Here is a 27,300-nt window from a genome sequence, read left to right as displayed (position 1 = left end):
AAGGAGCCTGGCATGTTACAGTCCATGGGGTCGCAAAGAGTAAGGCGCGACTGAGCAGGAGCAGGAGAGTGAGGTCTGGCTTTTGCCCTGGCTAAAGGAGGGGGCGGGGGGGGGGGGGGGAGGGGGAGGGGTGGTATGTCTGAGTCTCTGGAATGTCCTGCCTAAAAAGAGAATCTGCTTTTGCCTGGAGGTTAAAGGCACTGCCCCGAAGGACAATATGATTTACACTGGAGACTTGGGACACACTAAATCAGTTCCAACCCCCAGAGATGTTAGCCCCAGACTCCAAGAGGGGCTGGAGACTAGAGATCAGCCATGTTGGTAATACCGATGGAAACTTAATCAAAACCATGCAGCTGAAGGCTTCCCTAGTTGGCAGTGCCCTGTGCCTACCTCCACAGCCAGAGCCAAGTAATGCTGACCAAGACCCTGACGCCCTGGCAAGAGGCAGGAAACAGAACAAAGCCCAGGGTCATGGCCACCATATTCCAGCCTCCAATTCCAAAGGGGAGAGAATTCTGAATTTGAACCTTGGCCTTCGAGATGGTTATGAGGGTTTTTTTGTTATTTTGTTTTTTTTTTTTTTCCCAAATCAGTCAGACAGAATGTATTTTCTTGAATTTCAGTTCAGTTCAGTAGCTCAGTCGTGTCTGACTCTTTGCGACCCCATGAATCGCAGCACGCCAGGCCTCCCTGTCCATCACCAACTCCCGGAGTTTACTCAAACTCATGTCCATCAAGTCAGTGATGCCATCCAGCCATCTCATCCTCTGTTGTCCCCTTTTCCTCCTGCCCCCAATCCCTCCCAGTGTCAGAGTCTTTTCCAATGAGTCAACTCTTCGCATCAAGTGGCCAAAGTACTGGAGTTTCAGCTTTAGCATCAGTCCTTCCAAAGAACACCCAGGGCTGATCTCCTTTAGAATGGACTGGTTGGATCTCCTTGCAGTCCAAGGGACTCGCACGAGTCTTCTCAACACCACAGTTCAACAGCATCAATTCTTCAGCACTCAGCTTTCTTCACAATCCAACTCTCACATCCATACATGACCACTGGAAAAACCATAGCCTTGACTAGACGGACCTTTGTTTGGCAAAGTAATGTCTCTGCTTTTGAATATGCTATCTAGGTTGGTCATAACTTTCCTTCCAAGGAGTAAGCGTCTTTTAATTTCATGGCTGCAATCACCATCTGCAGTGATTTTGGAGCCCCAAAAAATAAAGTCTGACACTTTTCCCACTGTTTCTCCATCTATTTCCCATGAAGTGATGGGACCAGATGCCATGATCTTAGTTTTCTGAATGTTGAGCTTTAAGCCAACTTTTTCACTCTCTTCTTTCACTTTAATCAAGAGGCTTTTTAGTTCCTCTTCACTTTCTGCCATAAGGGTGGTGTCATCTGTATTTCTCGAATTTAATAGTTTGTTAATCGGGTCTATTGGTGTATTTCCTTTGTGTAGAGACAGATGGTGCGTGTCTCTGCACTCCTGCCCCGGGCTCTGCAATGTGAGAAGCCGTAGATCGTCGATGGTCAAAACTTCGCTTCTCCAGACTCCTTCCTGATGAACACATCTAAGAGATGATGCTCAAGGGTAACCAAGCCTCGCGTCGGCCGCCAGCTCCAAGACGGAACCAAGCGGCAGAGGTCTTCCCACTGCCCCAGCGGACCCTGTGCTCTTGCTCCCCGGCCAGATGGGCCGGATCAGGCTGGATTGACCCGGTTCTGCAGACGCTGAGTAGTTTTCTTGTCCCCTGATTTATGTCTGTCTGCGCTTGCCGCCCCTCGCCCTCCCAGCTCCCCAGCCCAACCCCACTCCGGCCCTAGCGCACCCAGTCATCCTAGAGCCAGACTCTGAGGTGGGGGGACCTGCACCCTCACGTGACCGAGGTGATGCTTCAGGAGAAGTTCAGCCCTTCTGGGCCCATCCTCTCCATGCGGGTCTGCGGACTCCCTGTGTGTTACCTTCCAGCAGCCAGAAGGTGAGAGCTGGGCCTGCGGGTGGGGCTGGGAGGAAGCGAGAAGGCGGGTCACCCGGTCTCCACCCCTACCCACACCCTTCCCCTCCCCTACGCACTTGTCGACCCCCTTCCCCCTTTCCGTGTCCCCACCCCTCTTCACTCCCTCCTGCCACCTTACCACCCCCTCATCTCCCCACCCCCGCACCCTGGCCCAGCGCTGCCAGCAGCCTCAGCACACACACCCCCTACACCCCGCCGCCCGCACCTCCGCTTTCCCGGTTGCAACCGGTTCTCAAACTTGAGAGTGATGACGCACGGGGAGTAGGGAGAGAGTGGGTTCTCCCAGGCCCTCCCGCCAGTAGCAGTGGGATTCTGGGGCGTGGAGCCCAGGTATCAGGTGGAGATGCTCCCGCAGCACCCGGGTTGGGGTGGAGGGGTGGTCTTGCCGGCGCCCCATGAAGCGTGGGGAGAAAGTGCGTTACTGTTCGCGGAGCATAGCCCCTCCCCCGCCCCTCCCCCCTCCCCCCGCCCCCCCCCCCCCCCCCCCCCCGTAACCTCAGGGGCTTGAGCCTCTTCCTGCTACTGGCCCGCTTGCCAGGGGGAAAGCCACGGGGACTTAACGTAAAATTAATATGCATCACCGACTCAGTGGACGAGTTTAAGTAAACTCCGGGAGTTGGTGATGGACAGGGAGGCCTGGCGTGCTGCAGTCCATGGGATTGCAAAGAGTCGGACAGGACTGAGTGAGTGAACTGAAGTGAACTGAATATGGTGAAGAAACAGAAGAAAAAAAAAAATAGACCATCACGTCTACATTCTCTCTGAAAGTCTTGAAAGCAGGATGTTAAAATGCAATTCGTCTCATTTCTGCGGAGGCGCCCAAAGGCTGAGGATGAAACATAATTACAGAGCTCCCAACATCGCAGAGTGAGGGGTGAACCTCCGATAGGTGCCCACGGTGGCCTAACCTGGACCAAAAAAACCCAGAGGAATAAAATGACTGTTTTATTTTACCCCCTAATTGTCGGTCAGGGCCCCAGCTGGGATCCCCAAACTGTCAGGGAAGGGGCAGGGAGGGGCCGAGATGGCTTGGCAGTCGCCGTGTGACGGGGGCCTGGGTTTTCCCGGAGGTTTGGCTCCTCAGCTCTGCTGCGTGGCCTCTCCCACGGCTAGCTTGAGTTTCCTCATAGCATGGTAGGCGGATAGTGGGCCTTCTCACCAGTCTGCTGAACTCCTGCCCCACCTCAAGATGCCAGGCCTAAAGGCAAGGCTCAGCACTGGGACAGCATCCCTTCTGCCACGTTCAGTGGGCCAAAGTGCATCACAGGACAAGGCAGGCTGGAGGGGTCAGGGCAGGAAGCGATTCCACTTTCCTGATGAGTTTGAGCAGGATGCATGTAAGGGGAGCAAAGGAAGTGATGGTGATGATTTGCAACATCTACAGGTGCAGGACTTGCAAAGAAGGGGTCCGAAGACATTTTGCAGCCCTGAACTCTGTACCCAGCCAAGGATTTACATTGTTTGAGGTTAGATATTAGAGAGTGTCTTTGGAGAGAGTTGTTGGATGGCCGAGGCACTTTGCTTACCCTCTTTCCTTCACCTTGAGCCTAGTGAGAAAGGCTTCAGGGGAACATTCTGGTCGGGTTTATTTTCCCAGCACTGCTTTCAGCACTCCCCTAAAGTACAAGTCCTGGTGTTTACCCCCCAGCTGCAGACACCTTAGTTAAGAAGCACCAGCCTTTGGTATACCATATACTTCGCAGCAATATTGACAACAGCCAAAGGTAGAAACAACCCAAATATCCACTGATGGACGAATGGATAAACAAAATGTGAAATATACACACAGTGGAGTATTATTCAGCCCTAAAAAGGAAATAAATTCTGACACATGCTGCAGCATGGATAAACCCAGAAGACATTAGGCTGAGTGAAATAAGGCAGAAATGGAAGGACACGTGTATGATGATTCCACTGATAATGAGGTACCCACAACAGTCAGATTCCCAGAAACAGACAAAGAACGGTGATTTCCAAGGGCTGAGGTGATGAGGGGAGGAGGGTGATGGAGAGTTAATGTTTAGTGGAAACAGACTTTCAGTTGGGGAAGATGAAAAGTTTTAGAGATGGACGGTGGTGTGGTGATGGTGAATGTGAATATACTTCATGCCACAGAACTATACACTTAAAGATTGCTAAAATGGTAAATATCATGGTCATATATTTTATCACAATTTAAAGAAGCAGCACTGGCCCTTGCTGGGAGGGATATCTGTATACTCTCTGCCCATCATTAGGATGTTTCTAATCAGGGGAGAAAGATGGTAAACAGTGTCTTTGTTCTGAATCAGTTTTGTGATCTGTGTTGTAGAACCATTGGCCTTGTTTATCATGTGCTACATAGCCTGGTGTCAAGGGGACTGAGGTCCATCAGCTCACTGAGTGGGAGGAGTTGAGGAGGGGAGACTGAGGTCACTGAGTGGGAGGGAGTTGAGGAGGGGGGACTGAGGAAGGCGCTGACCTGGCTGATGTAAGGGGCTGATCATGGGAGAAGAGGTCATCAACTGAAGTCACAGAATCAGAAAGAACAAAACCAGCTACGAGGCAGGTCTTGCCCCCAAGGGGGTTCTGTATCGGTCAGCTTTTGCACAGAACATGCTGTATCACAAACAGTCCCCAAGTTCAATGCTTAGAAGCATTTACTTTTCCTGTTTCTGGGTCTGCAGTTTGGCTGGATTTAGGTCAGTTTCTTGTGTATTTCATTCTGGAGCCAGAGTACAAGAGAGCAAGCCAAGCCCCAGACACTCACATCACATTCCCTCACCCCCACCCCTGCCTCACATCCTACCAGACAAACAAGTCAGATGCTCAAACCCAATATAATGGGAGGGGGACGACTGCTATGCCGACTTCATGAACGTACTGTAAATGCACGTGGTGAGAGAATGGAGCAGTGGTTAAGTGAGACAGAGACAGTGAAGATACAGGACCATCCAAGCAACCATAGGGCACAAACTGCAAGACAGACAAGACCTAACAACAAGACCTTTAAGGCTGAGCCAGTTAAAGATGTGAGAGCATGAGCTCATGGTATGAAGGGCTAAGAGGGTTTCACAGCTTGAGTGGACCATGCTAGGATCCACAGATGAGCTGCACCAGCCACAGAGCTAAGCGGGATCCAAGGGCTGCTGAGAATGAAGACTCAGACAATGTACCTTGTTTATTACTAGCAAAGTAGGAAACAGGTATGCAGCCTGCATGGTGTGAGACGGGGTCTCAGCAGCCTATGTGGAGAGCTGCCCACACATCAGAGGAGCCCAGAGCTTGTGCTTGACCTTGGAGGTTATTGAGGCTGGGCACTGGGGAGCTAGGCCCAGCCCACAAAGCCTTATTTGTGCAACATAAATTTCCCACTGGGCCTCAGCTCTATGCTGTGCTTTCATTTCTTGGTGCACACTGGGGCCCATGGGTCCAACTCATGTTATGAGGGGAGTTGCAAAGAGCCAAGGGGACACTCACGCCCATGGCCCACAGGAGTGACTGCACACTGTGCTTCCTGGAAGGGAGAGAAGCCTGAGAGGGAAAAGGCCAGGGCCCTGGGTCCATCTGGATCGAGTGGGCACTGACCTGTGTGCCTGCATGTTCTGTGCCGGGTTCTTACATGACACTGACACTCCCTTGCCTTGTATCCCCACCAGCCTGCTGGGATCTCACTCCTTGGTGCAGAGATGTTTATTTTTTTTTTTAAGCTCCGATTGCAACATCGTTCTACCCCTTCCATTCCCAGTTACCCCTTTCTTCCTTCCTTTTCCAGTGCTAGGTGAACTTGCTGAGCCCAGCAGGTGGCAGGTGGGTGGAAGCACCATCCTGCATGTGAACTGCTGGGCTGGCAGGTCCCACAGACAGGAGTGGCCACCCAGGTCTGCTGGATGCAGGCCTTTCCAGACCCTTGTACCCCCAGCCCATCAGCATGTGAGCTCGTGGATCTCAGGGCCTAAAGGAGGGAAGAAACCCAGGCTCTGCAGAGTTGGCTTCAGGGACTGCAGGTTCTGGGGGCTGGAGACTCAGCAGGTGGATGGAGACCATGGAGTCCCAAGTTTGGAGCGGCATGTCGTGAAGTCAGGTCAGACCCCCTTTGTGAGGAAGGGAGACAAAGGAAAGAAAGGACCACCCTCACCCAGGCCCAGTCACCGCATCGCTCCCTACCTGCCTCCCAACCCTGGGGATGTGGAAGGCCCCTTCTTGAGTGCTGTGTTGCCCTAGTACTCCAGTCCTCAGACCAGACACTTTACCCTGGAGGCTGACGGGCAGCAGAGAGTGTTCTGAGAGCTGTATCTGGAGCCCAGAGGAGGGAGCAGGGTGCGACACTAACTTCTCCGGAGCACCGACCCTCACTGTCACCCTTTCCGGACAGCATCTCTCCAGCCAATGGTGGCTTTAAACATGGCTCCCGATTCATTGACGCCCTCCCATTGAACCTGGGCCACTGGTGCTGCCTCTACCCACAGTGCCCAGCGGGAGTGAGGCCTGGAAGCTGCCTGAGGACATAAGGCAGGCAGTGCCATCCACCTCCCAGGGCTCCTCCACTGGGCTGCAGTCCCACTAAACTCGGCCCTCCAGCCATCCCTACCCCGTGCCAGACATGAGTGACCGTGACCAAGCCATCTCAGAAGACATCCCCCTGCCCCCACTGTCCAGCCCCCAGCCTGTCAAATCAGCCCCTGCCGAGGCCCTAGGCCCTATGGAGCAGGGACCCGCCAGCCCTGCTGGGCCTGCCTGGGTCCTCCTGTCTGTCTGACAGCTTCAGTAACCAAAACACCGTCTCGGAGTCTGGATTAACACAGAGAGCTTTGCTGATTTGAGTGAGTGTTCAGCGACAAGAACAGTACTGCATAGTGACTAGCCAAGTGTCCTGCTCGGGCCCTCGGCAGGACATGACTCCCAGGTGGGCCAAGCCCAGTTCCCAGCCAGCTTCGCTTGTTTGTTCTGAGAGTATTCATTTCTTGGGTCCTTCCAGGCTTCTGTGAAGGCAGCCAGAGGGAGGTGCTGTGCTTAGTCGCTCAGTTGTGTCCGAGTCTTTGTGACCCCATGGACTGTAGCCCGCCAGGCTCCTCTGTCCATGGGGATTCTCCAGGCAAGAACACTGGAGTGGGTTGTCATTTCCTCCTCTAGGGGATCTTCCCAACCCAGGGATCGAACCCATGTCTCCTACATTGCAGGCGGATTCTTTACTTTCAGAGCCACCAGGGAAGCCCTTGGGGGTGGGGAGTGGAGGCCAATTCCTCTTTGTCACTGTCACTTCCTAGAGCTGCCAGGAGATGAGGGGACAGGCAGCGCTTCCTGCCACTGGGAAATGAATCGCTGCCGACGTCAGTTTTTAAGGGTGTGGGGAGAGGGGGACGGAAAACGGCAACCACGGGGAAATTTACAGGACAACTCCTGGATTCACCTCGAAATTCAAGTCCTTTATGGAACTAGGAACAATGTTACTGCTGGTTGTTCTTTCCTATAGGAGGGGAGATACAGCCGGCCTCAGGAGTGATGGTGCCTGTAGGCATTCGGTTTGCAGCTTGAATTGATCATCTGTACAACACACGGCCTCGAGCGCCTCAGAGTGTGTGTGAAGGAGCCTGAACTCCTTCCACTGGGCTCTCCCTGTCAGGGACACCCCATTTGCCAGCTCTGTGACTGACTCCTCAGGACAGACTGTACTTGCCTCTTGAGTTGGGGTGTCCACACAGTTACAGCGCAGCCCAGGGCTTGGGCTTTGAGTCTTTGATTACAAGCAATAGAGACTCCAGCTTGCATGCTAAGTCACTCAGTCTTGTCCGACTCTCTGCAACCCTATGGACTGTAGCCCGCCAGGCTCCTCTGTCCATGGGATTCTCCAGGCAAGAATATTGGAGTGGGTTACCATTTTTTCCTCCAGGGGATCTTCTCCACCCAGGGATGGAAAGACTCCAGCTTAGTTAACAATAAAGGGAATTCACAGGGAGGAATGGAACCTAGAACTTGGGGCCAGTCTAACCTGTTAAAGATAATTAAAAATGATGATGTAGGTAACATGCAAACTCTGCTCAACACCTCAAAATACAAGTGGTCCCTGTTCCCAAGGAAGGATCCAGGGACCTGCAAAATGGGGCAGAAGTCTGGACCTTTTTTATAGGATAAGGATTAGTTTCCATTGGCTGTCATGGCACCCAGGGCAGGAGTGACTCCATCTTGGGACTAGAAATGTATTTCAATTAACTGAAGTACAGTTGGCTCTCAGTCTCTGCCAGTTCTGCATTTGCAAATTCAATCAACTGTGGATTGAAAATATTTGGGGGGGAAATTCCAGAAAGTTCCAGACAGCAAAACTTGAATTTGCTGCAATCAGGCAACTGCTTACATAGCACTGACATTGTATTAGGTTTTGTAAGTCATCTAGAGAAGATTTAAAGTTTACGGGAAGCTGTGCATAGGTTATGTGTAAATGCTGCACCATTTTATGTGAGGGACTTGAGCATCCTCAGAGTTTGGTATCCATGGGGGTCCTAGAACCAGTGCCTGGGGGATACCGAGGCTGACTGCAGTGCTGCTCAAAGAAGTGAACTCCAGTGGCTTCTGCCTTTTCACCTCTGCCCCTTGCTTCTCCCTCCTCTGCACAAGGGAAGATTGTGATTCAAATTCCAGAGGTGCTCCTGGGTTCTGAGGAGTTTGTTTGGTCTAGCTTGTGTCAAATGACTGTCTCTTAACTGGAGGAGGGCATAGTGCCACGAATAACAATTTCCCCCGATCCACCTCGCAGGAGAGGAGTAATTCCATCCTCCCTCCACAAAACTGGGATGGTGTTACTGAAGAAGATGAATGGGTGCTGGCTTTCCCGCTCCTGCAAGGGTCTGTACCCCTGGAAGATGCTACTCTGACCTCCTTGAGAAATGCTCCCACTAAGGGGGACGGATGCCCAAGAGAACAGACGGGGGGCTTCTCGCTGGGCCACGGGTGGTCCAGCTGGAAGAAAACTTCGAGCACAGGGAAGGCTGGAATTGCATTCTATTTATTATTTTCTGGGCTCGTCTTCATAAGGCATTTTTGCCTGAGCCACAGGCTTCATAGCAAAGGCAATAAAAGTGGGTAAAATGCTGATGTAATGTAACAATGTTGGGATGATGATGTCATCTGCGGTAAACAAGAATAGCTATTGAGTCATAAATAATCTTTTTATGGCGATCTTGAATAGGTCTGATACCAGATGCACAGTACATAACACTCACTTTATGGAAATGCCTTTCCTTTGAAAAGAAGGGATAACGGTCAGTAATATATAAAGGTCCTTGTGTGCTGCTCACATGGGCTTTATTTTGTGCTTTCTGTGTGATTTGTTTAATGATTCCTCAGTCACCTAAATAGAACAGGCCTCGCTATGCACTCCCTGGTTTTGTGTTAGTGGGCCAGATGCCCAAATCTGAACTGAGTCTGAGCTGCCTAGTCTCTGAATGAAGTGTGTCGCCTCCAAAATCCAGTTTCCTTTCTTGGACCTGTGATGTTGAAGAGAGCTAGAATTTTCTGTCACTGCACATCTTGGGCTTTTTGTCTTTTAAATTTTGAAGGCAGAATATAACAGACTTTGGTTCATGCCACTGTCTAAGCAGGCTAAGACCTCCACAGTCCCCTCCAGAAGTGAGTCCTCCTCACCCTGTTCCTCGATGTCCCCATGCAAGGTAGCTACCCTCCCCAAGTCTGTTCATGAGGCCCTTGCTTTCCCTGTTTACACATTGTTATCTCATTGATACATATTCTAGGAAAATATGCTTTATTTGTTGTTTTTAACTCTATACAATTAAACTGGTTGGGAGCTAGGGCAACACTCATTATAGTATTCTTTATTCCTTTTTGAATGTCGTCAATATTTGATACATCTTAAGATGGAAAACAAAATTTGCAGATTCTTTTTAAATTGTTTTTTAAAATGTGTCTGTGATCCATGAAAGAGAAATGTCAGCTTTGAAAGTTAATGTTCATGAATATCTGGGGACAAACTTTTTTTTTTTTTCAAGATGGCATCATGTGGGGAAAATTTGGCTCATTGTAAAATCAGGATTTCTTAGAAAATCTGTATAAACTCTAATGGCCAGTGTAGGAAGAGCCCCCTATAAAAAAAGCAGAAGGTTTGTCTTCCACAAAATAAATGATCTGGCATTAGAGAGAGAACCCATATCACTGTTTTGTTACCTGAGTGTTTCTCCCATTTCTGTTTTTCCCCTCTTCTCACCCCTCCCCCATCCCCATTCCCTCCCCTCCCCAATTCAGTCCTCCTCTGAAGCCAAGTTCTTCTGGGGGAAGCACACACCCAAGATGCGCATTTATGCCCCAGTGGGGGGGACTCAGCCTGCTTCTCCTCCAAGGAACTCTTGCACTTTGACAAAGAACTACTGCTGGGAACTTCGTGCACATGGCCATGATTTTCAAGGACCTGAATGCGAAGGCAGGAGGGGAGGACCTCTGAATACCTTGGAGTTAGGGAGTTAGGGGGATAGAGGTATTTAGGTTAAAAAAAAGTCATCATGATACCCCCAGTCCTCTCCCACATCTCCACCAAGAATTCTGGTGCCAATAAAAAGAACGAATATTTACTGGCACCGGCAATGGGGCAAGGCACAGAAGTAGGTGCTCTGTGGATCTTTCCTCATTTAACCAACAAACTTTTATAGCAGGCATCGCTTTTTCCATATTACTACTGAAGAAGTTGAGACTTAAAAAGGACAACTCAGTTGCCCAGTCTCACCACTTGTCAGCAAGGGGCGGCACCTGCCCCATCCTCCCAGCACACCTGCCTCCTCACCTGCAGCCACGCCCACCCAGAGGCCACGTGGAACACACCATGCAAGTGCAGATGGAGAGACTGCCTCTTGCTTCTGATGGGAATCACATTCTCAGCAGCTGAGGCATTGCCAGGGGGCAATAGCATCTTTGCTTTGCTCTCCAGAGAACTCTTAAATTCAGTTTTTACCAGTTATCAAGATGCTCCCGGCAGATGAGTGAGGGAGAGAAGAGTAACAAGCTACGTTTTTAGCAGCTGAAGTTGATAGCTGCCCGGCCCACGAATCTATATTGGCCGGACCTGGAGCCATGGACTAATTCTGTGAGGAAGTAGCTAGAAGAACTTGCTTCGAATCTATATTGGCCGGACCTGGAGCCATGGACTAATTCTGTGAGGAAGTAGCTAGAAGAACTTGCTTCAGGAATGTTTCCCCTGTTCCAATAGTATTTTCGTTCTTTATCAAATTCCAACTTTATCCGATGGCCTTGGCCATGGTGAAAATGGGATTATGTTTATCTCTGCTATTTCAGATGGACTGGCAGGAGTCCCTTCAATAAAATCAAGATGGCAGAGAGGCTGTCTTTTTGGACTCTTCATCCTGACCCGAAGTCAAGTAGAGGCCAGCTCAGCTCACTCCTGCCTGCTCCCAATAAAGATAGTGAGAAAGACAGGAGGTAGGGCTGGGGTGGTGATGGAGGAATGGAACAGGGGAGGGAGGAGGAGGAAAAGGGGGAGGAGGAGGAAGAAGGGGAGGGGGAGAAGCCAGCTGCTTCCTAGCTCTTCAACTGATGGACCAAGTGAAGCCCCTTCCTCCCTGTGGAGAGTGGGAATCACTCCCCGCCCTGTGCCCCCACAGTGGACAGCAGCTGGGCCTTGCTCCGGAAGCTGGACTGGCTCTGGCCAAGGGCAGCCTGCATCAGCACTCTTCTGGAAAGCAGCAAGGGGCTCACAACCCAGACTCGGGCTTGGAATTGGGACTTGTTTTCCACTCCTCCCTGCCAGGGCCCCTCCATCATAATCCTGGACACCCCTGCAGAGTCCGCCCCGCCTGTCTGTGAAGAGCTGGCTGGCGGAGGCCGATTTCATGGGGCTCTGAGAGCGTGGGCCAGCAGAAAGCAGGGCAAGAGCTGCAGCCATCCTTGTTGCTGGCAGCTGAGCTGGGCTCTGAACTGCTTCCCAGATGGAAAACACGCCACTGCCGGGCAGCTTCATAAGACCACCAGCTTGGCTTCAGGTGCAGGCTGCGGAGGGTAAACAGCCAGCTCGCTTCACTCACCCCAAGAGGAGGCCTTCTTGCTGTAATCCTGACCATCCCAGGAGGAGGGGCGGGGGGCTGGAACCAGCACAGCTAAAGCGGAAATAGAGGAGCAGCCACATCATGGGAACACAGATATTTTATCCTCGATTTTTAAAAAGTTGCTCTGCAAACTCTCCCCTTGCTGGCAGAAGTTTGCATTTACACAGAGCTACCTCTTCTAGTCTGTGCTCCAGCAAAATCTCTAAAGTCTTATAATTAAGTACCAAAGAGGTAGAGAACATTAAACCAAGAGATTTAAAAACCAGCAACCAAATGCTTTCCCTGTGAAGCAGGCAGATTGCTGGGGATCATGTCCAAATGCACATCTGTTTCAGCAGGTCTTGGGGGTGCCCAAGATGATGCTGCATCCCTAATGAGCTCCCACGTGGGGTGATGCTACTGGTCCTCAGCTCACACCTCGAGGAGCAAGAGTCTCACGTATGATGGTTTTGAACATAGATTATTCTAGGAGTCACAAATGGTAGGATACTTGTACACCAATATCCTTTTATTCCTTCAACATTAAGCTTTATTGAGATAAAATTGATGTACAGCCATGTATTCATTTCAGGTGGCCCGCATAGTGATTTGACTTCCTTATATTATGAAATGATGATCACAATAAGTTTATTAAACATCCATCATCTCACATAGACACAGAAAATAAAAAGGGAGATAGTTTTTTTCTTGTGATGAGAAACCTTGGAAGCCACTGTCTGAACAACCTGCAAGACCACCATGTGACAGTGTTAAATAGCCATCACATCCAGTGTTCATAGAGTGTATGCGATGTGGCTTCTGTGCTAAGCACAGGGCAAATCGTTGACCTAAATGTAGACCTCAAGGCATCCAGAGTTCTCTGTGAACCCTATAACAAATTGACCTTGACTGTTTGGTGTAATAAGCTCTCCGTTCACAGTGGGTCCAGCAGGTGGTGTTAGCCTCGCTGCTCCAGCAGAACAGTAGAAAGAACCTGTGTTATCATCATTGAATCCATGGCTCAACAGGAAGTGCTGACTGAGGCTGCCTGAATTTGGAAGGGTGCTGGGCACTGTACCAGGTACAGAATACCAGTCAGGTAGGGTCCCACCGTCCACAGGTGATACAGCTGTAATCTGTGCAAAGTGGCATGCAGCTATGCAACTGTGGTAGTAGGGGAGTCAGTAGAAAGAGAGCAGAAAGAGGAGGGGGGCGGAGAGGGAAAATGGTAAAGACGGACAAAGACAAAAAACAGGAAACTGTTGAGTTCCCAATGAGCTGTCTTCATTATATAACATTTTGCTTTTTATATGACTATAAAAATAATACATATTTAGTGTAAGGTAACTCAAAAAATGAAATACAGAAAATAAAGGTGAACACGTGCCCAAATCCCACACCCCAGAGAAGAAGACCGTGTGTGCTGCTCTGTACCTTTTATCTTCACAAATCAGTACTCGTGAGGCTAAATGGAATCATGGTTTATGCCTTGTTCTCCCACCCACCTCCTGCTTTTCTTTCTCCCCCATTATCAGAACTCCTCTAAAGGGTTGCCTGTCTCCTCTCTGCCCTGCCCACTGCAGTCAGGCTCGGCCCCATTTCCTGCACTCTGCACCCTGAGTCGCCATCTGACCAGATCCTCCACCTCACTGCTCATCTCGCTCAGCTTCATCTGACAGAGCCCATCTCTGCCTCTTCACATCTTCTCTTCATTTGCCATCTGGGTCATCACTTTCCACATTGTTCACCTGTCTCACCAGCAGCTCTTTCTGGGTCTCTCTGCTGCATCTCGGAGAAGGCAATGGCACCCCACTCTGGTACTCTTGCCTTGAAAATCCCATGGACGGAAGAACCTGATGGGCTGTAGTCCACGGGATCACTAAGAGTCGGACATGACTGAGCGACTTCCCTTTCACTTTTCACTTTCATGCATTGGAGAAGGAAATGGCAACCCACTCCAGTGTTCTTGCCTGGAGAATCCCAGGGACGGGGAGCCTGGTGGGCTGCCGTCTATGGGGTCGCACAGAGTTGGACACGACTGGAGCGACTTAGCAGCAGCTGCTGCATCTTCCTCCTCTCTCCTAACTGCTGCATCGTGGAGTGGCCCAGGCTTCCCTCCTAGCCCACGTTGCTTCCTCTCCACGTTCATAGCCTTAATCCCCTGATTTTAAAAACCGTGTTATTATGCCTCCTAAATTCACTTCTCTAGTCCCAATTTCTCCCTGAAATTCAGACCTACAATAGTCATCTAACTATCCTCTCTATTCAGACGCCTAACAGATATCTCAGATGTTGTATGGGCCAGATTAGGGTCACCATGAATTGTTGTTCAGCTTGAGCACTGCCAAAGGCAGCCAGCCAAGAAACCCCATTGGGCATCCAGCCCATGTCTGGTCTCCGAAGCTCTGAGCACCAGTGTGGGCTCCAGCTGCTCTGCAGAGGAGGCACCTTCCATGGGGGTGCCTGTCTGATTCTCTGAGCTGCCGTATAGGTTCGCTAAGGTTGTGGCCAAAACATATCTTTTGATTTCTCCCCACCTCTAACCTGCTACTTTTAATATATGTCATCATTCAATTGGAAAAAGGTGGAGGAGGTTGCTGAAGAGGGAAGGGAAGGAAAAGAAACCCAGCCTGCTGATCTCTTTGCCATATCCAGTTGAATTCCCAAATGTATCCTGAATCTGACCTCTTGTCCCCCCTCTTCTGCTCCAGTAAAGGTCTGAGCCCCTATAATCTCTGGGCTACAGCAAAGCCTCCCAGCTGGCTTCCTGGCCACTACCCCTGTCCTCTGCACAGACAGAAGCTAAGACAAGAGTATTCTGTGAGCACTTACCTGCTTAAATAGCACCATCATCATGACTCCACCAGAATCAAACCAAACCCTGTGCTGCGGATGACAGTTCTCCCACTTACCCCCCCACCTGGGCACCCAGGGTTTCCCTGAGCTGAGGCCGCACTGGTCTCCTCCCGACTCGGGGATGCCAGCTCCCTGCTGCCTCAGGGCCTTTGCGCTTGCCATTCCTTCTTCCAACTCATCACACAGCCACCTGTTTTTCAGTATTCAAGTCCAGAGTATATGTTACCTTCTCAGAAATTTCCTTCCTTAACCAAAATGGCTAAAAGAGTGCTCCCTTCCTCTCCGTCACTTTCTGTCACACTTCTCTAATCTGTCTTCTGTCTTCAGCTCCTGAGATTACCACATCCACCTCTCAGCTTCCTTGTTGCCCACCTATCCCACTGTCTCCCATCAGGTCCATTTTAGAGGTCCAGGGTCTCTCTGCCTTGCACCTGCACCTCCCCTCCCCGGGGCTGAGCACAGGCTGGCATGTAGCAGGCTCTTGGCAAGTTGACTGACTACATGGATTGATGTGAGAGAAAGATGCTGCAAGCTGAAAAGATCACAGGTAGACAGGAAAGGGGAAAAAAAGAGCGAGAACTGAGAGAGAGACGAAGGGAAGGAGGAAGATGAAAGATGGGGTACAGACTGGGAAGAAAATCTGCCCGTGTATAGCAGGACCAGGAGAGAGAAAGCATGGGCAGAGAAAACGGGGTTGATCTTTGGCATCAGAGTAAAATGCTGCGTAGCTGGTGCCGACCCCCCTGCGGAGGCCTTGTGTACAGGGCTGGGGCTCCCAAGCGCCCCCTGCAGGAGGCAGTCTCACGTACACGCGGAAAACAAGCATTAGCAGGGATATGCGGCCACTAGTGCTTAAATTCAAAGAAGGCAATGGCAACCCACTCCAATACTCTTGGCTGGAAAATCCCATGGATGGAGGAGCCTGGTAGGCTGCAGTTCGTGGGGTCGCTACGAGTCAGACACGACTGAGCGACTTCACTTGCATGCATTGGAGAAGGAAATGGCAACCCACTCCAGTGTTCTTGCCTGCAGAATCCCAGGGACGGGGGAGCCTGTTGGGCTGCCCTCTATGGGGTCGCACAGAGTCGGACACGACTGAAGCGACTTGAGCAGCAGCAGCAGCAGTGCTTAAATTCTGGCCCCAGCCAGGTGAGGACCCCAAACGAGCTCAGTGGGGGAAAAAAGCAAGGCTGTTAAGAGCTTAGTTTATGTTGGGCCTCACACGCTTACCCCACTGACATTCCAAGGGAGTTTGAAACAAGCCTCTGTTTCTGCTTCCTTCCATATTACCCCAAGGGTCCCTGAATTGTGTGGAAGCTTTGTGAATAGAACTGGGTTGCAGTCTCGCTTGAAGAAAAAGAAAGGTCCAGAAGTCCAGCCATGAAATCAGCATTCCAGCAGTTTTCTCAGCTTCTTTTTTAGAATTTACTTATTTTTTAATTGAAGGGTAATTGCTTTACAAAATTGTGTTGGTTTCTGCCAAACATCAGCATGAATCAGCCATAGGTATATCTATGGCCCCTCTCTCTTGAACCTCCCTCCCCATCCCACCCCTCTTGGTTATTACAGAGCCTTGGTTTGAGTTCCCTGAGTCATACAGCAAATATCCATTGGCTATCTATAAGTTTCCATGTTGCTCTCTCCATACATCCCACCCTCTCATTCCTTCTCACCACCCCCATGTTTGTCTGTATCTCCACTGCTTCTTACCATGTCTTCTCATAAGTTGAGGAGTGGAGCCTTCCACCAGCTGAATGTTTATCTTCAATTCAGTTTAGTTCAGTCGCTCAGTCATGTCCGACTCTTTGAGACCCCATGAATCGCAGCACACCAGGCCTCCCTGTCCATCACCAACTCCCAGAGTTCACCCAAACTCATGTCCATCGAGTCAGTGATGCCATCCAGCCATCTCATCCTCTGTCATCCCCTTCTCCTCCTGCCCCCAATCCCTCCCAGCATCAGGGTCTTTTCCAATGAGTCAACTCTTCGCATGAGGTGGCCAAAGTACTGGAGTTTCAGCTTCAGCATTGCTAGTGTTAGTAATTCACTATTAACCTACTCAGGAGGAGAAGGGGACAACAGAGGATGAGATAGTTGGATGGCATCACTGACTCTATGGACATGAGTTTGAGCAAGCTCTGGGAGTTGGTGATGGACAGGGAAGCCTGGCATGCTGCAGTCCATGAGGTCGCAAAGAGTTGGACACACCTGAGTGACTGAACTGAACTGAACCTACTCATCGTGGCCACTGCTCAACATGTGGGTTGTTTTGGTGGTGGGGGGTATCTCAAAAGGGATGGAGAGGATGACGAGTCCAAGTAGTAGAAACAGATCCTGGACCAAGTGCTCAAAATCCGCTCTACTCCTTTCCCCACCGAGAGCTTTCAGGGTGCTGCTTCTCCCTGGACTTGGGGGGCCCCAGTGGCATCAGGATCACAAGTCAGCACACCCCCAGACTTATCTCAGAGCCTCCTCAGACTTGTTTCTGGGCCCTCAGGAGACAGACTGGCACGGCAGGCAGAAAATGACATCAACAAGCGAGTCATTCAGGGGGCACCCTGCCAACTTCCTGTCTGTTTAAAATATCGGAGCTTTGTCTGAACATGGGATTTTGCAAAGCCCACCTGGACAAACTCTCAGAGATTCCCCCTACCAGTCTCATCCACGTGTCAGCCATGAGTTTTATTTCCCCACATTTCTTCTGGGAATGCCAGGATGCTGGGTTCCTTTGAGTCGGATGTGAAATCGTGCAGGACCCAGTTAGCTGAACGTTGAAACGAAGTAGACACAAGCCCTAACCTTGTATGGTCTTAAGCAAGAGAAATGACTTGCAGAACACTGAGCAGCGACGGCCCATATAAAACTTATTTTGATGGCAGAGACTCAAGCAGGCTGTGCAGGAGGCCACACAGTTTACAAAGGAGAGGTCTGCTAATTGCACAGCGGGGCTCAGCAGATGGCACGCAGCCCAGAGCATAAATTTAGATGGGTTCCCCCTGCTCTGTCTCCACGAGTTCCAGACGCAGAGTGGAAGATTCTTTCCACCCCTACGCAAAGTCGAGGAGAAGAGATCGATGTTGCATTTCTCTGAAAGATAACCCGCTGTTCCAAGGGAGGGCCTGGTGGTTAAACAAGACATTTCTCTCTCCTTACCCACCTAGAGTGACCATGCCATGTCTCTGAAGGGCTCTGCTATGGATTCCTAGTTGCCAGTATTTCAGGAACTCAATTGGCAATTCATTTATTGATGTTTATAATTTGTACAAAGTTTTCCTTGCTCAAGTTCAAGGGAATTTGACATGGACATTCCCTTGTTCATTCATCGAATCAGCTCATTTGTCTTTCTAAAGGGCAGTGTCCTCCTTCTCTTCCATCACAGGGTCCTGGCGGATGTGGGCCTGACTAGATCTGTCTCTGGCACCTGTCCCTGCCCCCATTCTCCACTGATGGTTTGGTATATTCAGCTGATCTCAGTCAGGGGTCCCCTTCCTCCCTCTCGGCTCCCCAGGAGTCCTGCTAGAAGCTGTGCTCCCTCTTTGCAAGAGGGTGATGCTCCAAGAAAAAGGGAGCAGTCCCCCAGGGATATATGTTCAGGCAAGAGCTGGTGCCACCTCATGTCTTGGTTCCTTCCCCCTGGTCTCACCAGTCCATTGATCTCCAGGGTCCCCTTCGCTGGTAACTCCAAATCTCTCCCTGGTTAGATTATGTGTTGGTTTACATCTCACTGTGTCTGTCACTTCTCAGACTCACAGCTGCATCAGGAAAAACTAAGAAAAAAATTATTTACTCATTTGAAATGCAGTGAGGCTTTCTGAGGGGCCCACAGAAGTGCCATCTATTCCAGACCTTTGGAATGAAGTTGAGTTGTATGTGGGAGGCTTTGGGGAGTGGTGGTATAGGAAGAGATGACATCTATCATGCCCAGGCTCATGGACATAAGAGACCTGCATTTTGTGTTGTAGAATATAATCAGTAGACCCATTAGGAAGCAGCAGGGCTCTTTGGGGGAGGGACTACTTCCAAGTCTAGTCAGGAAATAGACAAGAGGAGCCAAGATGTGTTGTAACAAAGGAAGCAGAGACGATGATGGGTCGTGTGAAAGGATGTAGGAGCCAAAGTGAACCACCTCCCAGTGACTAAAGATGGAGAAATAAAAGAATAAAGAGAATTAGTAAATGCGATTGATTGAAACACATGAAGCTCATAAAAAGTCATGAATCCATTATCATCATCATCATCATCACTTAAGAGAGAGACTCTTATCCCCACCAAAAAAAAACAAGCAACCAAACGAACAAATAAACACAACCTTCGGACACCACTGGAATTAAGTAGGGCACCAAATCCTTACTCTGAAAATGAGCCCTAAGAAAAGAAAGAATTAAGCTTCTATCCAGCCCTTTTTTATGAACTATATTTGAGGGTAAAAATAGTCCCCACTGATGAGGGAAAATCACCTTCTGGAAAGAATCCAAGGAATGGGAAAAGTCATGAATTTGTAAAAACAGTCTTTTGCAGCCTCTAATGAAATGATTGATGAAGCCACACTTGCCAATGAATGATCCACTCATGGAGGGCTGGGGAGGGGTCTGACAAAGGACCACTGGGGCTGTCAGCCCGACCCTGCTTCTTGGTTAAGCATCCCACTCCACAACAGGGGCAACAGGGCCCCGTGCACTTGCAGACGGACGCACCATGGAGAGAACTAAGAGACACAACCATCTGATTTGTCATAACTTTTAATGGAGTATAATCTGTAAAAGCAGGGAATTACCATGCTGTACCTGAAACTAACATTGTAAATCAACTATGCTGTGTATGTGCTCAGTTGCTTCAATCACGTCCAACTGTTTGTGACCCCATAGACTGTAACCCGCTAGGCTCCTCTGTCCATGGGATTCTCCAGGTGAGAATACTGGAGTGGGGTTGCCATACCCTTCTCCAGGGGATCTTCCCAACCCAGGGATCAAACCCAGGTCTTCTTTATTGCAGGCAAATTCTTTACCATCTGAGCCACCAGGAAAGCCCAAATCAACTATACTTCAGTTAAAAAAACATATAGTACCATCCCACAAAATGAAAACAGCTCACAAATAATAGAATTATGGCTGACCAAGCAATTTATGGAGAAGTTCAGATGATAGAACGTATGTTGCATGATAAACGACATCATTAGTAATCCAAGAAACAAAATAAATAAATCAGCAAAAGTCTTTATAAAAATAATAACCAACAGCTATTTGTAGACCTAATTTGGATCTACTTATAACAAGTCAGCTTGAAATACAGATTTTTGACAGTTGAGTGAATGTAATCACAGAATGGGAATAAGAGGGTAATGGGCTGTAATCATGTTTTGTTTTTGTTTTTTTAAAGGTTCATATTTTTTAGAGCTACATCCAGATGGCAGTGAGGAAATGATACCAAGTCTTTGTATAACGGAGTCCATTCCATTATGATCTCTGCTTTTGAGTATGTTTGACATTTTCATGATGTAAAAAATTTAAAAATGAGGTTTTCAGGTGAATCTAAACCTTACCATGAGAGCCTTTCATGAAAGCCTCTCCTGGGCTTTCTTTCCTGGGTCGGAATTTGTTGTTCCTGCAGGAGTTTCCCAGCCTGAGTATCTCAGAGTGGACATGGGCAGCAAAGGGAGGGCTCATGAAGGGGGTGTGCCCACAGGGGTCCCTGGGGGAGGTCATTCCAGAGATAGCAGCACCCATGCACCCCAAGAACCCCTGCCCTTCCTGACCCTTTCTGAGATCCCCAAAACATTTCTTTCAGCATTATGTTCAATTTGGGGTCAGATTTGAGAGGCCCAAAAAACCAGAGTATACATTTTGCTTTAAATATTAAATGAGAGGTGGTTGGTGTCTAGTTCTCAGCCTTTCTTCTATGAATTCTAGTGCTGAATACCACCTAGTCATCAAAATCATAGCAAAGAGCCAGAATTCTAGAATATCACCAACCATGGTGCTTACTGGACAGGTTTAGAGAGCCCTTTTTATGACTTTGCAGGCATCAGTTCAGTTCAGTTCAGTCGCTCAGTCGAGTCCGACTTTTTGCGACCCCATGAATCGCAGCACACCAGGCCTCCCTGACCATCACCAACTCCCGGAGTTCACTCAGACTCACATCCATTGAGTCAGTGATGCCATCCAGCCATCTCATCTTCTGTTGTCCCCTTTTCCTCCTGCCCTCAATCCCTCCCAGCATCAGAGTCTTTTCCAATGAGTCAACTCTTTGCATGAGGTGGCCAAAGTACTGGAGTTTCAGCTTTAGCATCATTCCTTCCAAAGAACACCCAGGGCTGGTCTCCTTCAGAATGGACTGGTTGGATCTCCAAGCAGTCCAAGGGACTCTCAAGAGTCTTCTCCAACACCACAGTTCAAAAGCATCAATTCTTCAGCACTCAGCTTTCTTCACAGTCCAACTCTCACATCCATACACGACCACTGGAAAAACCACAGCCTTGACTAGACGGACCTTTGTTGGCAAAGTAATGTCTCTGCTTTTGAATATGCTATCTAGGTTGGTCATAACTTTCCTTCCAAGGAGTGAGCGTCTTTTAATTTCAGTAAGTGTTAAAAAAAAATTCTTACAGAGCCACACCAGTGCTGGGAGGACAGGAAACTGGGAGAGTCTGAAAGGATGCCCTGTAGAGCTGGAGCCCCCTGTCTCAGGGCATCCTCACCTCTCATTCTCCTGCTGAGCTGCGACATTGCCTGTGGGACCCTGGGGCTGGGTGTGAGACCTACTTACTGTCCAGCATCTACTCCAGCCACGGTGGGGATGGGGTTCACTTCCCACTTCCCAGGAGTTCCCCATGGTCAGGGCTTGTTCTGGCTGGTGAATGTGAGCAGAGAAGACATGTGTCACCTTTGGGGAGAAGCATTTAAGAGGTGGTGCCAGGTTCTCCAGGTCCACTTGCCTCTGGTACAAATGCAGCCACCAGAGAGGACACCACCCACCCAATGACATCGTGGACGAGGGAGAAACCCCAGCCCACCCCCATCTCTCTGTCTCACAAGCTGCTAAGGTTTGGAGGGTTTTGTTACTGCAGTGTAACTTACCTGACACTTCATCTAATACAGAGTACGAAAATGGGGTGGACACTGGTCTTTTCAAAACATCCTATGTTTGTTTACTTTGCATGTTATGTTTTACTACCATAATAATTAGGATAAATTAGTTAGGGTTTACTATGCTAAGTATAGCTATTACTTAGGTTACCTATTACCCTATTTCTGTCTCGCCTATTCCAGTTTCACCACAAGCTATGTGTAAGGTCTATCATTATTACTGAGGAGCTTACAGGCAGTGTGGTGGTAAAGAATCCACCTGCCAATGCAGGAGACCTAAGAGATGCAAGTTCGATCCCTGGGTCAGGAAGATCCCCTGGAGGAGGAAATAGCAACCCGCTCCAGTATTCTTCACTGGAGAATCCCATGGACAGAGGAGCCTGGTGGGCTACAGTCCATGGGGTCACCAAGAGTCTGACACAACTGAGTGACTGAACACATCATTATCATCTCCATTTCGTATCTGAGACAGGCAGAGGCCCGGAGAGGTTAGGAAGTTTGCCCAAGGACGCACGGCAGGTCTAAGGCAAAGCCAGGACTAAACCTAGGCAGCTCAGTTAGAGAACAGCTCTTAACTAGAACCCTATCTTTTCACTGGGTGAGCGTCCCATCTCTACATTTGCAGTTCTATTCCTGCTCACACTGGTTTATTAAGTACTGTTGTTTTTTGTTTTTGTAAAAAAAAAAATCTATTTCAGAGAGTAGTTCAATAAAACAATAACCTTGAGGCCAAGTCCTTGAGCTTTACAGACTGCTTCCCTGTAGGATGTGTAACAACAGTACTTTTGTCCAAGAACAAAAACTCCTCACAAATTGCTCTGTTTATTAGAGGAAAACTTGCCTCAGAGATCACTTCTCACTGGATAAACAGTCACGCTGAAGCCTCCGCAGGTTTCCCAGAGGTTTCTGTCAGCGGCAGGCTCTGGAGGTAGCTCTCCCCCAAGAAGTGGACTCTGCATGGGAAAAACTAGCCTCAGCTCGACCCACGGTCCTTCCTGCTTCCCGTCATCTTGGGGCTACGTCTTCTGAGCCTCTGTGTGTCTGGTACTTCTCTGAGTGATTCACGTGTGTTGATCCTGACAGGAACCCTGTGAGGTAGGACTGTTATTAGTCGTTACTCCACCAACGGGGAAACTGAGGCACAGAGCAGTTAAGTTTCTTTCCCAAGGCCACACAGCAGGACCAGGGAATGACCAAGCAGCCTGGTCCAGATCCAGGGCTCCACATCACGACAGCATCACACCTCATCCCTGGCTTATGTTTCCAGGGACTGCCCCCCAACTTGAGGCTGCCTGGGATAAGTTGTTGGGCAGCACACACGCCACTTCAGAAACTTCCCCCCAACCCTCTTCCTTCCCAAGTTCTCCCCTGGGCTTTCTCTCCTGGGTCTGAATCTGTTGTTCCTTCCGGAGTGTCCCAGCCTGAGTATCTCAGAGTGGACACCGGCAGCAAAGGGAGGGCTCATGAATGGGGTGTGCCCACACGGGTCCCTGGGGGAGGGCATTCCCTGGAGAGAGCAGCACCCATGTACCCCAAGAATCCCTACCCTTCCTGACCCTTTCTGAGAGCCCCAAAATGTTTCTTTCAGCATTATGTTCAATTTGGGGTCAGATTTGAGAGGCTCAAAGGACCAGAGTATAAACAACTTCTCCGAACGTCATGGGATGGCCATGGCCCAAGGAAATTTGCAGGAAAGTGATTTTTTCCCCCTTGCCCCTCATATATTGGTGCACTGCTGAGCTCAGATTAAACTTAGTAGCACGGACCTGCGTGTGTGCTCAGTCGCTCAGTCGATCTGATTCTTTGCAACACCATGGACTGTAGACCACCAGGCTCCTCTGTCCATGGGATTATCCCAGCAAGAATACTGGAATGGGTTGCCATTTCCTACTCCAGGAGACCTTCCCGACCCAGGGATCAAACCCATGGCTCCTGCATTGGCACTGGGCCAGCCCCAACCTGTGACAGGTAGGATACGGGAAATAGGTATAGAAGCCAAGGTCATGCTTGCTACAAGGACAGTCAGCTGGCATGGAGGCCTCACCTGTCAAAGCAAAGGTTGCTCTGGACAACTGCCCAGCCATGCTGTGTGGACTCACACGATCCTGGTGGTGGTCCTCCCATCCTTGCCTGGGAGAAAGTAGCAAGAAGCTTAACAAGGGTAAATTTCCTTCATTCCAGCATCCTTTCTGGCTCCAGCTCTGACAGCCGAACTGCTTCAGTCACAGCTGCCTTTGGGTCATTCTTGCTTTAGTGCCCCCTGGACCGGCTCGTTCTGCCCCCTGAGTCCTGGAATCTAAACAGGACTGCTAGTTTGCAGAATGTACTAGGGGTGGCAGTGAGGGTGTTTGAGGAGAGTGCTGTGTGTCTCAAATGAAGCGGTCTGCTTCCTACATCTTTGACTTCCAAGTATTTACTGACTTCTTACATACCTGTGGGGTTATGCCGGACCTTGGAACCTTCAGGAGAGAAGCTCTGGAGCATAGACCATTGCTGGAGCTGGAATCACTAGGGTCTTTATATAATTTGATGTGCTCAGATGCTCAGTCTTGTCTGTGTCTGTCGTGAAAGAGGTTCTTCTTTGAGACACAATCCGCCGGTCACAGGTCATGAGAAGATATGAGTGTCCTTCACTCACTGATGCCCATGTCATCATTGTTCATGGTCAAGGATCAAATTCCTACCAAGTGTCTGGTAATCTCTCCAGACAGACCCCAGGAAGCCGATGCTGAAGAGATGCTCTGAGAGTCTGAATCTGTCATCACATCCAGGCAACACACATAAATGGACAAGTCCTGAGGCTCCTTCCAGGAAGAACCTCCTCAGTCAGCCCACTGTCCCCTCCTCCCTTTCCTTCCTGCCCCCCATCCTGACCTCTTCTTTATCTCCTTCTCTCATCTTTCCGTTCTACCAGAAGGAAGACCAGTCAAAGACTGGTTCATTTGTTTACGCACAGTCTTGTTCTAGAAAGGCTCCTTGAAAGAGTGCAGAAAACACAGCAAGGTGGTATCTGTGTCAAGTAGGACAGTGAGAGAAGGAAAAGCAGTGGCTGTCAAAACCTGAGGCCCGGAGACGAGACAGAGAGACTTGCTCAAGCCCAGCGGAGCCGCACGGCCCTTGGTTCCGCCCCCACGTGTCGGTGTTCTCTCCGGAGATCCGGCCCTCCCCTCCCTGACTGTGTCATCTGCCAGAGTCACAACGGTCAATCCCATTCGTGAGCAGATGAGTCTACAGCAGAGGCTCTTCCCATTATCTGGAAGCCCAGTGAGGGATGTCATTAAGGGCAGCGATACACCCGTGAAAAGGTTACACTCCTCGCATCCCCCTGCAGCCATGGTGTTAAGCTCCGGAGAATGAGATGGACAGAAGACCATGTGGCCTCACCTTCCCCAACTCTTCCTGTTCTCAGACTGTGGAATTCATGAGGAGAGCGCCCTGGTTCATGCTGGACCATGACATGGCCTTGGGGACAGCAGCCACATGCTGGGGATGATAAAGAAAAGACAGAAAGACAAGTGTCGGGTCCTGGATGAGGAGTGCATTCCCTGTATCAGCCCTGAGGGGCCTACCTCCAGATTACCACCAGCTGGGCAAGAAATACGCCTCTTCTGTTGAAGCTACTGATATTCAGCATTTCTGGTATGTGTGCTCAGCCGTGTCTCATTCTTTGCAACCCCATGGACAGCAGCGCACCAGACTCCTGTGTCCATGGGATTTCCCAGGCAAGGATACTGAAGCATGTTGCCGTTTCCTCCTCTGGGGAGTCTTCCTGACCCAGGGATCGAATTCACATCTCTTGTGTCTCCTGCATTAGCAGGCAGATTCTTTACCACTGAGCTACCTGGGAAACATTCTGTTATAGGAAGCCATGCCGAATTCTTTTTTTTTTTTTGGCTATGCTACATGGCTTGCGGGATCTTAGTTCCTGATCAGGGATTGAACCCAGGCCATAGCAGTGAAACCACAGAGTGCTAACCACTGGACCATCAGGGCAGTCCTGCCATACCTAATTCTAAGTCTCTCTCTCAAATCTTTGTGTCTAGCTATGCTCATTTCACCTACATATCTGACATTTCTTCTTGAATGGTAAATAAGCATCTCAAACTGAAAAAGACCCAAACAGAACTCTTGACATTTTTCTCATCTGTTTTTCGTGCTCGAGGGCCTTGCAGAGCCTTCTTGATCTGAAGTTAGTACCACCAAAGGCTCACTGACTTAGGATGAAAACCAGGGAGTCATCCTCAATTCCTATTTATTTCCCTCTCCCACATCAGCAAAATTTACGGGCTCTACCTCCGAAGTAGACCCCGGGTCCCTCCACTGCTCACCACTTGCCCAGCTCTCACCATCGTAGCCACTGACATCTTTTATGTGGAATCTCATAAAAGTATCTCACCCACTCTGATTCCACTCCTCCTCCAACAGTGCTTCCTCCAGAACAGCCGGAAAACATACATCAGATCACATCACTCATCTGCTCAAAGCTTCTTGTTCCCACTGCAGTCACCCCACTCATCATGAGCTGGACTCCTTGACCTCCTTGCCTTTTCCACCCTAACATCCTCAACCCACCAATAAATAGGCTGGGAACACTCCTCAGTAATCTTCCCAGGCTACCCCTACCTGAACTTATCCTCTCAAAAGCTTGCAGGGCAGGGTGGCCATGCTGGGGGTGGGGAGATGCATATAGAGAAGTCATAGTACACACGTAAGGTTTCTTGTATTTTATTGTAAAATTTCAAGGAGATTTTGCAGTCAATGCTATAATACATTGAACCACTGGGCAAATGGGTGGCCAGCAAGAAGCTATGCTTTCTCTCTGGCTCGGTGAACCTGGAGCCTGGCCACCCATGAAGTCACATTGCTGCACATCACCTGGGGACCCTCTCCTGCCTTTGTTCTGACTTTGGGCTAGTTTATCAAAGTTCACCGCTCTCCCTGTACCTGAAGTATGCAGAGATCGCTTTGGGGGTCAACCCCCTCAGAGTTGTTGCTTGGCCTGGGAAGGTCAGATGCTCCCACAGATCAGCAGGAGAATACCGATTGTTTATGAATGTTAAAAACATGATGAGTGGTCAAAAGTCAATGAAATTAGCTAAATACGGCCAAGATTTGCAAGCTCTGCAGCAGGATGAAACAGCAAATCTTTCACTGATAGAGGGTTGTCATTAAAGCAAGGAACTGAAGCCCATGGAGAAGTGATTTGCTTGCCACCACCCCCTGCTCCATGAACGTGTTCTCCACGCCACCCCCGGCAGACACCTCAGTCCCCCCAGCTCCTCCTGAAGCTGGTCCCACTCCCAGCACTGTGTCCTCCCTCTTATAGG

At 49.6% G+C, this 27,300-nt stretch overlaps 1 long non-coding RNA gene across 3 annotated transcripts; it reads left to right on the top strand.

The window, feature by feature from the left end:
- The first annotated feature begins 1,732 nt into the window (after nucleotides 1–1,732).
- LOC129625524 (uncharacterized) lies at nucleotides 1,733–14,355 on the top strand. Of its 3 annotated transcripts, none has more exons than XR_008701513.1 (4): nucleotides 1,733–1,977; nucleotides 10,650–11,433; nucleotides 11,616–13,116; nucleotides 13,571–14,355. It is a non-coding gene; the product is annotated as an uncharacterized LOC129625524 (long non-coding RNA). The 3 variants fall into 3 exon arrangements; XR_008701514.1 differs by having other exon boundaries at nucleotides 8,747–11,433; nucleotides 13,619–14,355; XR_008701512.1 differs by having other exon boundaries at nucleotides 8,747–11,433.
- The last annotated feature ends 12,945 nt before the right edge of the window (nucleotides 14,356–27,300 follow it).

This window comes from Bubalus kerabau, chromosome 13 (assembly GCF_029407905.1).
Source record: "Bubalus kerabau isolate K-KA32 ecotype Philippines breed swamp buffalo chromosome 13, PCC_UOA_SB_1v2, whole genome shotgun sequence".
Lineage (NCBI taxonomy): Eukaryota > Metazoa > Chordata > Mammalia > Artiodactyla > Bovidae > Bubalus > Bubalus kerabau.
The sequence above is the reverse complement of the archived record's forward strand: the minus strand, read 5'-3'. Positions and strand labels throughout refer to the sequence as shown.